This window comes from Molossus molossus, unplaced genomic scaffold (genome assembly GCF_014108415.1).
Source record: "Molossus molossus isolate mMolMol1 unplaced genomic scaffold, mMolMol1.p scaffold_m16_p_4, whole genome shotgun sequence".
Classification (NCBI taxonomy): domain Eukaryota; kingdom Metazoa; phylum Chordata; class Mammalia; order Chiroptera; family Molossidae; genus Molossus; species Molossus molossus.
In genome coordinates this window covers 61,148,969-61,164,353 of record NW_023425377.1, presented here as the reverse complement: position 1 = coordinate 61,164,353, position 15,385 = coordinate 61,148,969, and the positions used below count along the sequence as shown (strand labels likewise).

Below are 15,385 nucleotides of genomic sequence, written 5' to 3'. Positions count from 1 at the left end.
ATTACGTTTTCAAAAATTAAAACCAGCTTTACTTAATTTTGATATAAACATTACAATTTTTTATTAAAATTTGATTTTTTGTATTTCAATTTTTATTAATTTATTTTTGTTACAGATGTTCTCCTCCCCCCCGCCACACCCCCTCCTCCCCTTCTTGTCCCCCTATCCCCCTAGCATTGTTGTCTATGTCCATTGGTTATGCATACATGCATACAAGTACTTGGGTTCATCTTATCAATCCACCCCCACTCCCCTACTCTGAAGTTTGTCAGTCTGAAACCATACTCCTTTCTGTGTCTCTGGGTCTATTTCATTCATCAGCCCACCTCGTTCATTATATTTCACAAATAAGGGAGATCATGTGGTATTTGTCTTTCTCTGATTGGCTTATTTTGCTTAGCATAATACTCTCAAATTCCCTTCTTGTTGTTTCAAAGGATAAGAGATCTTTCTTCCTTACAGCTGCATAGTACTCCATTGTATATATGTACCACAGCTTTTATATCCACTCATCTATTGATAGACACTTGGGCTGTTTCCAGATCTTGGCAACTGTAAATAGTGCTGCTATGAACATGGGGGTACATATATTCTTTCTGATTGGTGTTTCAGGCTTCTTAGGATATATTCCTAGAAGTGAGATCACTGGGTCAAATGACAATTCAATTGTTAATTTTTTGAGGAAACACCATAGTGTTTTCCATAGTGGCTGCAACAGTCTGCATTCCCACCAACAGTGTACTAGAATCATCTTTTCTCCACACCCTCGCCAGCACTTATTTGATGATTTGTTAATGGCAGCCATTCTGGCAGGTGTGAGGTGATACCTCATCCTTGTTTTAATTTGCATCTCTGTGATAATTAGTGATGTTGAGCATTTCTTCATATGTCTCTTGGCCATTTGTATGTCCTGTTTGGAAAGATGTCTAGTTAGCTCCTTTGCCCATGTTTTAATTGTGTTCTTTGTCTTCCTTTTGTTGAGATGTATGAGCACTCTCTATATTTTGGAAATTAACCCTTTATCTGATGTATCATTGGCGATTATACTCTTCCATACAGTGAATTCTATTTCCATTTTGATGGTTGTTTCTCTTGCTGTGCAGAAGTTTTTGAGTTTGATTTAGTCTCATGTGTTCATTTTTTTCTTTGTTTCTGTTGCCTTAGGTGATGTATCAGTGAAAATTCTGCTGCGTATGAAGGTCGGAAATTTTGTTGTCTACATTTTCTTCTAGGATTTTTATGGATTCACGGGTCACATTTAAGTCTTTTATTCATTTTGAGTTTCTTCTTGTGTATGGTGTAAGCTGATGGTCTAGTTTTATTTTCTTGCATGTAGCTGTCCAATTTTCCCAACACCATTTATTAAAGAGGCTGTCTTTATTGTATACTGTTGCCTCCTTTGTCAAATATTAATTGAGCATAATGTCTTGGGTTCATTTCTGGGTTCTCTGTTCTATTTCATTGATCTATATGCCTGTTCTTGTGCCAATTCCAGGCTGTTTTGATTACAGTAGCTTTGTAGTGTAACCTGATATCCAGTATTGTGATCTCACCTACTTTGTTCTTCTTTTTAAAGATTGTTGTGATATTTGGGGTCTTTTTTGGTTACATATGAAGTTTTTTTTATTTTTTTTATCCTCACACAAGGACATTTTTGCATTTATCTTCAGATAGAGCAGGAGGGAGAGAGGGAGGAAGAGAGAGAGAAACATTAATGTGAGAGAGATACATAGAGTGGCTGCCACCCACACAACCTCAACCGGGGCGGGGGACAAACTGCAACTGAGGTACATGCCCTTAGTGGAAACCAAACCTGGGACTCTGCGGTCTGTGAGCTGACACTCTAACCATTGAGCCAAACTGGCCAGGGCTCCATATGAACTTTTGAAGTATTTGTTCTAGTTTTGTGAAATATGTCATTTGGTATTTTGATGGGGATTGTATTGAATCTATAGATTGCTTTGGGTAGTATGGACATTTTAATGATGTTAATTCTTCCAATCCATGAACACGGTATGTGCTTCCACTTTTTTTTATATCTTCCTTTATTTCTTTTTTCAATGTCCTGTAGTTTTCTGCAAATAGGCCCTTTACTTCTTTGGTTAAGCTTATTCCTAGGTATCTTAATTTTTTTGCCGTGATGGTAAGTGGGATTGTTTTTTAGTTTCTCTCTCAGTGATTTCATATTTGGTGTATAAGAATGCCATTGATTTCTTGATGTTAATTTTGTATCCTGCTACTTTGCCAAATTCATTTATTAAGGGTAGTAGATTTTTGATGAAGTGTTTAGGATTTTCTATGTATAGTATCATGTCATCTGTGAATAATGATAGTTTCACTTCTTTCTTTCCAATTTGGATCCCTTTTATTTTTTTTCATGTCTGATTGCCGTAGCTAAGATTTTTAATACTATGTTAAATAAGAGTGGTGAATGTGGGCATTCCTGTCTTGTTCCTGTTCTTAAGGCAAATGCTTTTAGTTTTTGCCCATTGAGTATTATGTTGGTGTAGGTCTTTCATATATGGCCTTAATTATGTCAAGATATCATCCCTCTATTTCCACATTGCTCAGCATTTTTATCAGAAATGGGTGTTGGATTTGGTCAAATGTTTTTGATATGATCTTATGGTTTTTATCTATTATTTTGTTTATGTGGTGTATCACACTTATTGATTTGTGAATATTGTACCAGCCTTGCATCCTTAGACTGAATCCCACTTGGTCATGGTGAATAATTTTTTTGATGTATTGCTGGATGTGATTTGCTAGTATTTGTTCAGGATTTTGGCATCTATGTTCATCAGGGATATTGGCTGTATTTTTCTTTCTTTGTAGTGTCTTTTTCTGGTTTTGAAATTAGAATTATGCTGGCCTCATAAAATGAGTTTGGAAGTGTTCCTTCTTCTTAAATTTTTTGCAATAGTTTGAGGAGAATGGGTGTTAGTTCTTCTTCGAATGCTTGGTAAAACTCCCCTGTGAGGCTGTCTGGGCCTGGGCTTTTGTTTTCTGGGAGAGTCTTGTTTACTTCTTCAATTTCCTTAGTTGTTATTGGTCTGTTCAAGTTTTCTATCTCTTTCAGGTTCAGTTTTGAGAGACTACGTGTTTCTAGAAATTTGTTCATTTTGCTTAGATTGTCTAATTTGTTGCCGTGTAATTGTTCACAGTATTTGTTAACAATCTTTTGTATTTCTGTGGTGTCAGTTGTTACTGCTCCTCTTTTATTTCTGATTTTGTGTATTTGGGTTCTCTCTCTTTGTTTCTTGGTGAGTCTAGCTAAGGGTCCATCAATCTTGTTTATCTTTTCAAAGAACCAGCTCTTTGTTTCATTGATCCTTTAAATTGTTTTTTTGGTCTCTATGTCATCTATTTCTGCTCTGATCTTTACTATTTTCTTCCTTCTACCTGCTCTGGGGTTTTCTTTTTGTTTGCTTTCTAGTTCTTTAAGTTGTGAGATTAGATAGTCAAGTAGGAATTTTTCTTGTTTTTTGAGGTCGGTCTGTAGTGCTATGAACTTCCCCTTTAGAACTGCTTTCGCTGCATTCCATAGATTTTGTGTTGTTATGTGTTCATTTTCATTGGTTTCCAGGAAGTTTTAAATTTCTTCCTTAATCTCCTCGGTAACCCATTCATTGTTTAATTACATGCTATTTAGCCTCCATGTTTTCAAATGTTTTTGCATGTTTTTGTTGCAATTGATTTCTAGTTTCATGCCATTGTGATCTGAGAAGATGCTTGATATGATTTCAGTCTTCTTGAACTTGTAGAGACTTAGTTTGTGCCCTAACATGTGGTCTATCTTGAGTATGTCCTATGTACACTTGAGAAAAATGTGAATTCTGCAGTTATGTGGTATAATTCTCTGTAGATATCTATTAAATCCATATGATCTAGTGCTTTATTTAGAGTCTGTGTTTTCTTGTTAATTTTTTTCTTTAGGATCTATCTAGTGATGTCAGTGGGGTGTTGAAGTCCCCTGCTATGATTGTATTGCTGTCAATTTCTCCTTTGAAGCCCTGCAGAGGATTTTTAAATATATTTTCGTGCTTCTATATTGGGTGCATATATGTTTATGAAGGTTATATCTTCCTGTTGGATAGATCCTTTTAGTATTATGCAATGGCCTTTTTTGTTTGTAGCTATGACCTTCATTTTGAAATCTGTTTTATTAGATATGAGTATTGCTATCCCAGCTTTTTCTTCCCCTTAAATGTAAATGTATTGAATGCTTGCATTTGCTTGAAAGATTTTTTTCCATCCCTTCACTTTCAACCTATGTGAGTCTTTTGTTGTGAGGTGGGTCTCTTGCAATCAACATATAGATGAGTCATGCTTTCTTATCCAATCAGCTACTTTGTGTCTTTTTATCAGAGCATTCAGCCCATTTACATTTAAGGTGATTATTGATATGTATTTATTTATTGCCATTTTTGTTTAGTTTGGTTATATTTTTCTTCCTATTTCTTCTACTAATTACAGCAGTCCTTTTAAAATTTCTTGCAGTGCTGGTTTGGTGCTAATGTATTCCCTTAGCCTTTTTTTTTTTAATCTGAGAAGCTCTTTATTTGACCTTCTATTTTGAATGATAGCCTTGCTGGATAGAGTAGTCTTGTATTCAGATACTTGTTTTTCATGACCTTGATTACTTCATGCCGTTCCTTTCTGGCCTGTATTGTTTCTGTTGAGAAGTCAGCTGACAGCCTTATGGGGGTTCCATTGTAGGTAAACTGTTTCTTATCTCTTGCTACCTTTAGGATTCTATTTTTGTCTTTAATTTTTGGCACTTTAATTACTTTGTGTTTTGGTGTGGGCCTGTTTTGCTCCTTCCTACTTGGGGCTCTCTGTGCTTTTTTGACTTGAATGCCTTCCTCCTTCACCAAGTTAGGGAGTTTTCTGTCACTATTTTTTCAAATATATTCTTTAACCCTTGCTCATTTTCTTCTTCTTCGGGGACTCCTGTGATGCGAATGTTGTTTTGTTTCCAGTTGTCCCACTGTTTTCTTAATCTGTCTTCTTGTTTTTTAATAGTTTTTTTTCTTTCAATTTTTTGATTGGTTATTTTTTTTCTACCCTGCCTTCTAGTGTGCTGATTTGGTCCTCAGCTTCATCTACTCTGCTGGTTATTCCTTCCAATGTGTTCTTTATTTCTGTTATGTAATTCTTCATTTCCACTTGGTGGTTTTCAATGTTTTTATATCTTTACTCATTGTATTGAGGTTCTTTCTCATACTGTTGAGCTTCCTCAGTATCATGGCTCTGAACTCTACCTCTGATAACTTGCTTAACATCATTTCATTAATCTCATTTTCAGTAGGGTTCTCTTATTCTTTCATTTGGGATTTGTTTCTTAGTTTCATCATTTTGGCTATCTCAGTGGGTTCTGGAGCTTGCCAAATTTGTCTGTGGGTGTTAGTGTTCCGCTATTTGTGGCTGCCTCTACTCAATTTAGATGAGTGTGGGTGGACCCACATTAAACACCACTGTCATGTCTTACTTTCCTGGGTGGATTTGCAAGCCCAGGAAAGGTTTAGTTATCCTCTAGCTTTTGCCTGGAGGCTATTAGTCTCAGTTACTTGATAAGCCTTGTGTTGTAGCCCTCAGCTGAATGAAAAATTCCCTCAGGTGTTCAGCATAAGAGGATTTTCAGAGGGTGGGGCAGATGCTGGTTGTTATTGAGTCTCAATTTGCATGTCTTTGGCCCAGCTGGGTGTGGTTAAATCTCTGAGGGAGAGGCTGCTGCTTCTCCCCAGTGCTCCAGAAAGGAGCAAGATGGCCACTGTCCTGTGTGGCCACAATTCAGCAACAACTCTGAGCACCCTCCAAATCCTGAGTGTCCCCACACAGTTTCAGTCCTGTCTACCCTCCTTCTACCAGAGCCCAAGGGGAGTGGCTGGAGCTAATTTAGTGCTCTGTGGCCCTCTGGGCTGTGGAGGTGGGTTGGGATTTCAACCCTGAGGGAGCTGCTCACAACCCAAACTGCTGCTGTTTGTAGGCTCCCTGCCTTCCCTTTCCAGCCTGCACAGACCTACCAGGCTAGATTCAGTGTCCCTGCTTATATGGTCCTTTCCAGGTGCTTTTCTGTTGCTTTTTCTTGACCATTTGTCTTTATTTTAGTTGTAATTCCAGTTTGGTCCTGTGAGATGGTCTGTGTAGCTTCCATTCACTCCACTGTCATTTTGGAATTTTTGTACAGTCGTTCCTTGTTTATTGTGATTAATCCTTTCCAGACTAAGTGGTTGCACCTGGTGTTGAAGGATTCCTGGAGTGCCTGAATACGTAGGTCTAAAGTCCATACGTACAGTAATTTTAATTTTAATTCTAATACAGGAGTGTATAATTGACTCAGACAACCGAGTGCATGCTGTATCATTTTCACTCTATCGATCAACTTTTTAATGAATATATTTGAAAAAACCATGATAGAGTGAAGCTATGAAAGTTGCAGTGTGAAGTCGTGGTGGACGACTCTATTTCAATTTTAATAGATTATTTTTGAAAACCTTAGGAGAAATAAGTTTTGAAACATATATTATGAACATTAAAATGTTTTGACATTTATTTTAACTTTTATTGAAAATATGTTAGAACTTTTTAAACTTTAATGCAATTATATTTTATTTTATAATATTATTTTACAGGAAGCAATCAACAAATGCATAAATAAGTGGAATAGAAAATTGATGTTTCTCTCTCTCTGTTTCCTTTCCTCTCTCTCTCTCAAATCAATGAAAAATAAAAAAAAAGAGTTATAATATTATGATCAATGGAATCCAAAAAAATGTAGAAGTGTTAATTATAACAACATTGATTTTACTAAAGTGAGAACAAGAATAATAAAGTTTATAGAATAAATAAATAAATAATGAGTTTTGTATGACTTTCCTACTGATCATTTCTAACCCAGCAACAGAATATCTGAAGACAGTAATAATTATATTCAGTGAGTATGGTATTTTTCTGACATTCAGTCATTTAAACCCTAGATGTACACATACTTTTCAGTTTTTTTTAATGAGGGCATATATGTATTAAGATAAGAGGAGAGAGCATATTTTATTGAACAGATTTAGAATTTTATATTATTTATATTTATTAGATTTATTGGGATAACATAGGTTAATAACATTACGTAAGTTTCAGGTGTACAACTTTATAATACACCTGTATACTCTACTATGAACATATGGGACATGGGGCCTTCATTTGTTCTCCTGCCCCAGGCCCTCTCATTTGAGGACACTTAGGGTTATTTTATTAGGTTTGGCCTAGAATTGAACTGTTTTCCCAAGTTCCTTCCTCTATCATCCACCCCTCCTCTAAATTGGAATAGGGAGGCAGAGACTATGGAAGTGCAATGTATAATTTATGTTCTAACAATCTATTATTGCAGTAGAGAGTAACAGACATTCTCCACGTAATCAATTGCTTGTGGTGGAATGAAATGTCCTATTATCTTTTAGATGGGATCAATAAAAATTACTAGCTCCTTTGGGATAGAGGTATATAGAACTAACCTTTTGTTTTTACAGTGCCTAGCAGAGTACTGTGTAAACTGGGGACTGTTTTCAGAAAAGGTGAGACATTTGCAGGCCTGGAATGGGTAGGATTTGTACACAGAATGTTAGAAGCATCTGGATTGGGACTGTAATTGGAACAAGTTGCAAGGGTATACATATGTGTACATGTGTGCATGTGCATATGTGTGAGAGAGAGGTAGGGTATGGTGAGAGAGAGAAAGATTTCAGCCTGGATGAACTGGCCAGTGTGCTGGAGAAGCGTGGGGAAATACGATGAGGTAAAACAGGGTCTCAGTTGATGCAAGACTTTTAGGAAAAAACTGTTATGCTCAAGTTACATTATAAACATGTGGAACAGAAAGGTGGTGCCATTGGAAAAAATGTGATTTATGGGTAATTGTGAATTATAATAATTACTTCCAATTGAGCAAAATAAAGGGGGAATGATGAAATTAGTGTCCATTTGTACAAAATTTGAGTTTTAATATCTGGAAAGCTCCAGAGAAAGCAGAAAGCAAAGTGCATCACCAACTTCACAGTCAGGCTCTTTCTCTAAAGACATTTTTAAAAGCCAATTATTTTGAGTGTCTTCGCTTAACTATAAAGAAAGCAAAGAGAAGCAGGAAGGGTGAGGGCCAGGAAAATTTGAGACGATTTTCCCTTGTTATATAATAAAACTTAAAAAAAAAAAGTAGATAAGAACATCGGTCAATCAGTAATCAGTTTCTTTGATTTTGGACCAACTCGAAATATCCTGTGTTCTGTTTGCTCATTTTTAAAAGCTTAATGTTAACAAACTCTAATCCATTGAATTCTTCTTTTATGCTCTTAGAAAATACAACACCTGTCAAAGAAAATCTTGGAATCAGTTTTTATTAAAATGAATACAAAGAGGAACTGGGGTGAATTAATCTCTAGCACTGCTTTCTAGCCCTAAGGGGTGTTGGGAATGTCTAGGAGGAAGAGCAAACCTACAGTTGTCCTGTTTTATAAAATGCAATAAACATGTACTCCATAGTTTGGGAATTATCCGGTAAATGAAAGTCACTGAATAATGGCAAGGAGTTATTAATTGGCTGTATGATTTTGGAAAACATTTTTTTGAGATCCCATTTTCTTTTCCAAAAACAAGAAGGAATTGAAATACATTATCTCAAAGGTACACTTTAGGAAAGAGATATGGGGGGTGGTGCAGAGGGAAGTAGGAAGAGGTCATAAAACAAAGGTCCTGGGTACTAGGTGTGTTTGTTGCTACTGAAGTGTTGCTTCTAATTCTTATCAGATGAAAAAGCAAGAAAAAAATGTGTGTGCCCACTAACCTGTCATGTACACTTATCTATAAATATTTTTGTGTATAACCATTTGTATCTATATTAAGCTAAGCATACATTCATATTGATAGCTCCAACTCTGTTTCCAGGTGGATCAGTCAAGGAGTATCCTTGATTTTCTGTAACCTCCCACTTCACTATCAGCTATCCATTGATTTAATTTTTCAATTCTAGTATACATTTGTAGTGGTATCAAAATAATTACTCTATATCTCATGGGACACCGCTTTATCACAGTGCTTGTATACATTTCTTTTGCTTGATCTTATAGACTCCTTTTATTTCCAGTCTGTTCTGTCACACCTTTTCCCACCCCCAGTGAGGTTGTTTCTTACATTTATAATATAGTTAGATCATTGTGTCATATTATGCATTCCATTCTGGTATCCCCCCAATTTCTAAATGATTTTTTAAAAGTTTGCATACATTAAGGTTCACTGTGCTATAAGTTCTATCAGTTTTGACAAATGCATAGTGTCATCTATTCACCATGAAACTATCACACAGGATATTTTATTCACTTAAAAAATCCCCTGTGATTCACCTATTTGAACTTCTCTCCTTCCCTCTGAATGCTGGAAAACATATTTTTTACCATCTTGATAGTTTTGCCTTTTTCAGGATGTCGTATCATTGGAATCACACAGCCTTCTTTCACATACCAACATGCATTTGAGATTCCTCCATGTCTTTTTGCAGCTTCATAGTTCATTTACAAAAAAATCACTGAAGATTCCACTGTGTGGGTGCACCAGGGTTTGTTCATCCACTCATCCACTGAAGAACATCTTAGTTGCTCCCATTTTTGTGATTATGAATAAACCTGCTATACACATCACTTGCAGGTTTTATGTGGGTATAAGTGTTCAGATAAGCTGGGTGAATACCTAGGAGCACAGTTGTAACTTATGGTAAGAAATTACCACACGGTTTTCCAAAGTGTCTGTCATTTTGCATCCCCATCAACAATAAATGGAATGAATATTACTTTTGATTCAGGAGATTTAAAAATCATAATTTTTGCTTGGAAATTAGTAGTTCCCTATTATAAGAGGGAAACAACCCAACTTTAGTTGAATGTTTATGTTGTTTCAGACACCATGACAATGCTAAAAATACAAAGATGGTGCAGAGTTCAAACACTAAGATGTCTATGAGATCAAGACAATAATGAATGAAGAAAATAGCATATATATGAGAAAAACAGGGTATGACTGAGTCTGTGGCAAAACAAAGTATGAGGCTGGTTGTTACCTGGCTATAGCTATGTAGGAACTTGAGTCCAGTACTAGTTTTTCAAGAGAATCTGGAAATCTGGATTTTTATATAAATGTTCCCACTTTTATATACAATGAACTCCATATTTTATAGTATATAATTTAATAAGTTTTGATCTATTTTTAAGACATTTTTTTTAGCCTCACCCAAGGACATTTTCAATAGAGTGGGGGGGGGGGGAGAGGGAGTTTAAATCCCCAGTCTGATAATTCCAACATCTCTGCTATGTTTGGTCCTGGTTCTTGCTCTGTCTCTTCAAATTGTTTGATATGGTATGTAAAAAATTTTTTTTGATAGCCGAATGTGATATATCAGGTAAAAGGCACAGCTATAAATAGGCCTTTGGTAATGTGGTGATGATGTGTTGGGGGAGGGTTGTTCTGTGGTCCTGTGATCAGGTCACAGTCTATTAGTGAGCTTGTGCCTCTAACTCCGAACTTCACAAATGTCTCAGCTTTTTTCTCCCCATTCAGGTGAGAGCAGATTGCTACAGTGGTCTGGAGATAGGTACTTCTGTCTCAGCGCAGTGCGGCTCTGGTTAACTAATTTCTCTTGAGGACAGGCCTTGTTAGGCCTGTCTGGCTGATATGTTTAAAAATGGTTCTTTTCCCTACCCCTGCTGGAAGCCTGAGGGGATTTTTAACATTTGATATTTGCTGTAAGAACCCCGTAGAGCTTGATATGGTCAGCCTGTTTAATTTTAGCGATTCTAGTGAGTGTGTAGTGGTATCTTATTGTGGCTTTAATTTGCATTTCCCTAATCACTAACGATACCGAGTATTTCTTTATGTTTATTTGCACTCCATATGTCTTCTCTTGTGAAGTGTCTGTTCAAATCTTTGCCCATTCTTTTATTACTTTTTAAATTTTTTATTGAGTTTGGAGAGTTTTAAAAGTTTTAATTTAGATGCTGGTCCTTTGTTGGATGTATGCTTTGAAATATTTTCTCACTGTCTTGTGGTTGTTCTTTCCATTTTTTTAAACATAGTCTTTTGAAGAGCAGATTGATTAGTCCCAGGTTTTAATTTATAAGGGCAATTGAGAGACAACATAAGAAGTCAGTAGCATTGAAGGAAAAGTTTAATGTTATTTGTGGTCCCCCTCTAAATGAGAGGCACAGCACACCACTCTGGGCCACAGTGGGGAGCAGCTGTGTCAGCTAGGGGGCAGAAAAGAATGAGGGGAAGACAGGCTACAGCCTCCACTGGGGTTTCTGCGGGGAAGGCAAGGCAGGGAAAATAGTTTAGAATTGGCTGGTTTGAATAATCTCAACTGGCTTTGTGGTATAGGGGCTGTCCTTAGTTGTCCGGTAACTGGCCCTTGGTTGATTTAGGGTAAGGGAGATGTTGGCTTGGTTTTAGATAAATGAGGTGGTTGGGGGTATGAATTTGGGATTGATTGGATTATATGCAAAAGCTGGGCTCACTGACAGGTTTACTGTCTTTAGGAATTAGCTAACCCTGGGAGGGGCATCCCAGCCAGCAAGGCTCCCCAAAGAAACATCATACTACATGGAAAATAAAAATATAAATGATACATAAATGTTTTAAAATGTAAAGTCCAATTTTTTAATTGTTTATTTTATGTATTAACTTCTTATTGTTGTAGATATAAAATCTTTGCCTAATCCATTGTCACAGAGGTATGCTCCTATGGTTTCTTCTACAAGTTTTCTAGTTTTAGGTTTTACATGTTAAATCGATGATCTCTGAAGCCAACTTTTGTACATGGGTTGGGATATGTATTGAAGTTCTCTTTGCATATGGATATAAAGTTGTTTTAGCACCATTTATTGAAAAGACTATCGTGATTTTGACTGAACTGTATTTGTACCTTTGTCAAAATTTAATTATTTGAAGATAACATGGGTCTATTTCTAGACCCTGTTCTGTCTTACTGATTTGTGTGTCTGTCTTTGCTTTAGGTCTGTACTGTCTTATTTGCTTAGCTGTCTACTAAGTCTTGAAATTATTTAGTTTTAGTCCTCCAAAATTATTAATTTATAAAATTAGTTCTTTGAAAGAATAAAATTGGTAAACTTCGGATTAAACAAATGAGAAAAAAATGGAAGAAATACAAAAGTACAAATATCAGGTGTGAGAGAGTTGATTCTACAGATAATACATTTGACAATGTAGATGAAATGGAAAAACTCCTTGAAAGGCAAAACTATCACAGATTGCTCAAGAAGAAATAGTTAACTTGCATAGCTGTATCTCTAACAAAGAAATTTAATTTGTAATTAAAATGCTTTTCAAAAAGATAACTCCAGACTATTGTTTTGCCTATTTTATGACTTTTGAATTTTTATATGAATTTCTGAGTTGTTCATCAATTTCAATAAAAAACTGCTAGAGTTTTTATTGTGATTTCATTGATTTTTATAGACCAATATGGGAAAAAATTACATCTTAACAATATTGAGACTTTTTACCCATGGATAAAGTATATCTCTCTATTTATTTATGTGTTTTTTATTATTTTTCATCAAAGTTTTGTAGTTTTTAGTGTATAGATCTTGCATATCTTTTGTCAGATTTTCTTTAAGTATTTTAATAATTTTGATGCTATTGTAAATGGTGTTCAACATCTTTCTATTTCTAATGAGTCTTCATTAATACATAGAAATACAATTAATTTTTATAGATTGATTTTAACTTAAAAAATATGTTTGCATTGATTTTAGAGAGAGAGAGGGAGAGTGACTGAAACATTGATGTGAGAAACATCAAATGGCTGCCCCCTGCACGCTCTCTACTGGTCATCAAGCCTGCAACTCCGGCATGTGCCCAGACTGGAAATCGAACTAGGACCTCTCAGTGCATGAGCCAATACGACGCTCAACCACTGAGCCACTCCAGCATGGCTATACATTGATTTTAAATCCTGCATTCTTGCCCTCTCTGTCTTCTCTGCACTGGGAGCAGCTTCCCTTATCTCCTGAAAATGTATGCCTGCACCAAGTTTGTCTCCACTCCCTCCTTGGTCAGGAGCACCTCTCAGCTGAGCTGGTCACTGTCTGCAGTGGTGCTGAAACACCAGAGACACTGACAGAGGAGAGCCTCAGCAGTCTGGCAGCCCCATGTTCCCTGACCTCACTTATTTCTAGCCGCAGCATCCAAACCAGCACCATTTCAAGAGACATCGACAAAGCAGCCAAATTCATTGGGGCTGGGGCTGCCACACTAGGGATGGCAGGCTCTGGGACTGGAATTGGGACTGTGTTTGGGAGTCTCATCATTGGTATGCCAGGAACCCTTCTCTGAAGCAACAGCTCTTCTCCTACGCCATTTTGGGCTTTGCCCTCTCAGAGGTCATGGGGCTCTTTTGCCTGACGGTGGCCTTTCTCATCCTCTTCGCCATGTGAAGTAGCTGTCTCCACTTCCCAACCTCCCATAGTTCTTTCTCCCATGTATTGTCTGCCCTGTATGTTCCTTTTCCTTTACCTCCCCAGGCAGCCTGGGGAAAGTGGTTTGCTCAGGGTTTGACCGAGGGAAGACAAATAAATACTGTATTGATAAAAAAGAAAAAAAAATCTGCAATCCTGCATCCTTACTTAACTCACTTATTGGTTCTAGTCACCTTCAACTTTATTTTTAGAATTTGTAGGATTTTCTACATAGATGATCATGTCTGCAAATAAAGACAGTTTTACATTTTTTTCTTTCCAATCTGGATTTCTTTTTTTTTTGCCCAGTTACATTGGCTGGAGCCTTCTGTATGATATTGAATAGAAGTGGTGAGGGTGGAAAACTTTGCCTTTTGATCTTTAAATGTGTTTAGTCTTCCAATCAAACCATTAACTTTGATGATAACTATAGGCTTTTTAAGGTGCCCTTTATCAGGGTCCTTTTAAACCTAGTATTTTAAGAGCTTTTTTTTTTTTTAAACTTTTCTTTATTGTTGAGTGTATTACAGATACCTCTCATTTTTCCCCCCTTGATCCCCTCCTCCCCACTACCACCCCTTCCTGCCTTCCCCACACTATTGTCTGTGTCCATTGATTATGGATATATGCATATAAGTTCTTTGGTTTCTCTCTTTCTGCTCCACCCCCCTCCCCCTTGCCTTTGAGGTTCATCAGTCTAACAACCAATTTGTACTTCTTAATCCCTTCATCTTTTTCACCCATCTCCCCAGCCCTCCCACATATAGCAACCAACAGGAAGTTCTCCATATCTATGAGTCTGTTTCTATTCTTCTTGCTCATTTGGTTTGTAGTTTCAAATTTGATAGATATATAGTTATTGCCATTTTATTGTTCATATTTTTTTGTCTTCTTCTCCAAGAAGACTCATCAACATTTCATATAATACTGGTTTGATGATGATGAACTCCTTTCCTTGTCTGGAAAACTCTTTTTTTTTTTTTATCCTCACCGGAGGACATTTTTCCATTTTTTGTTCAGGCAGAGTGGGAGGGAGAGAGAGGAACAGAGAGAGAGAGAGAAACATCAATGTGAAAGGAATACATAGAGTGGCTGCCACCCACACAACCGACCAGGGCAGGGGACAAACTGCAACCGAGGTACGCACCCCTAGCGGGAACCGAACCCGGGTCTCTCAGGACTGCAGGCCGACGCTCTAACCGCTGAACCAAACCGGCCAGGGCTGGAAAACTCTTTGTATAGCCATCAATTTTAAATGATGGCTTTGCAGGATAGAGTAATCTTGGTTGTATGTAGATCCTTGCTTTTAATCACTTTGAATATTTCTTGCCATTCCCTTCTGGCCTGCAAAATTTCTTTTGAGAAATTGGCTGACAGTCTTATGGGAGCTCCTCTGTAGGTAACTAACTGCTTTTCTCTTGCTGCTTTTAGGATTCTCTCTTTGTGTTTAACCTTTTGCATTTTGATGATGATGTGTGTTGGTGTGGACCTCTTTGGGCTCATCTTGTTTGGGACTCTCTCTGCTTGGACTTGTATGTCTGTTTCCTTCACCAAGTTAGGGAAGTTTTATGTCATTATTTTTTCAAATAGATTTTCAATTTCTTGCTCTCTCTCTTCTTTTGGCACTCCCCTGATGTGAATGTTGGTATGCTTCAAGTTGTCCCACATGCTCCTTATACTATCCTCATTTTTTTTTGCATTCTTTTTCTTGTTGCTGTTTTGATTGGGTGGTTTTTCCAAATCGATGGTTTGCTTCTTGGTTTCATCCACTCTACTATTAATTACCTGTAAATTATTCTTTATTTCAGTTAGTGCATCCTTCATTTCTGACTGGTCCTTTATTATGTTCTTGAAGTATTCACTAAATACATTGA

At 36.9% G+C, this 15,385-nt stretch overlaps 1 pseudogene; it reads left to right on the top strand.

Moving 5' to 3' along the window:
* Window positions 1-13,027: 13,027 nt before the first annotated feature.
* On the top strand, window positions 13,028-13,490 carry LOC118615827 (annotated as a pseudogene).
* The last annotated feature ends 1,895 nt before the right edge of the window (window positions 13,491-15,385 follow it).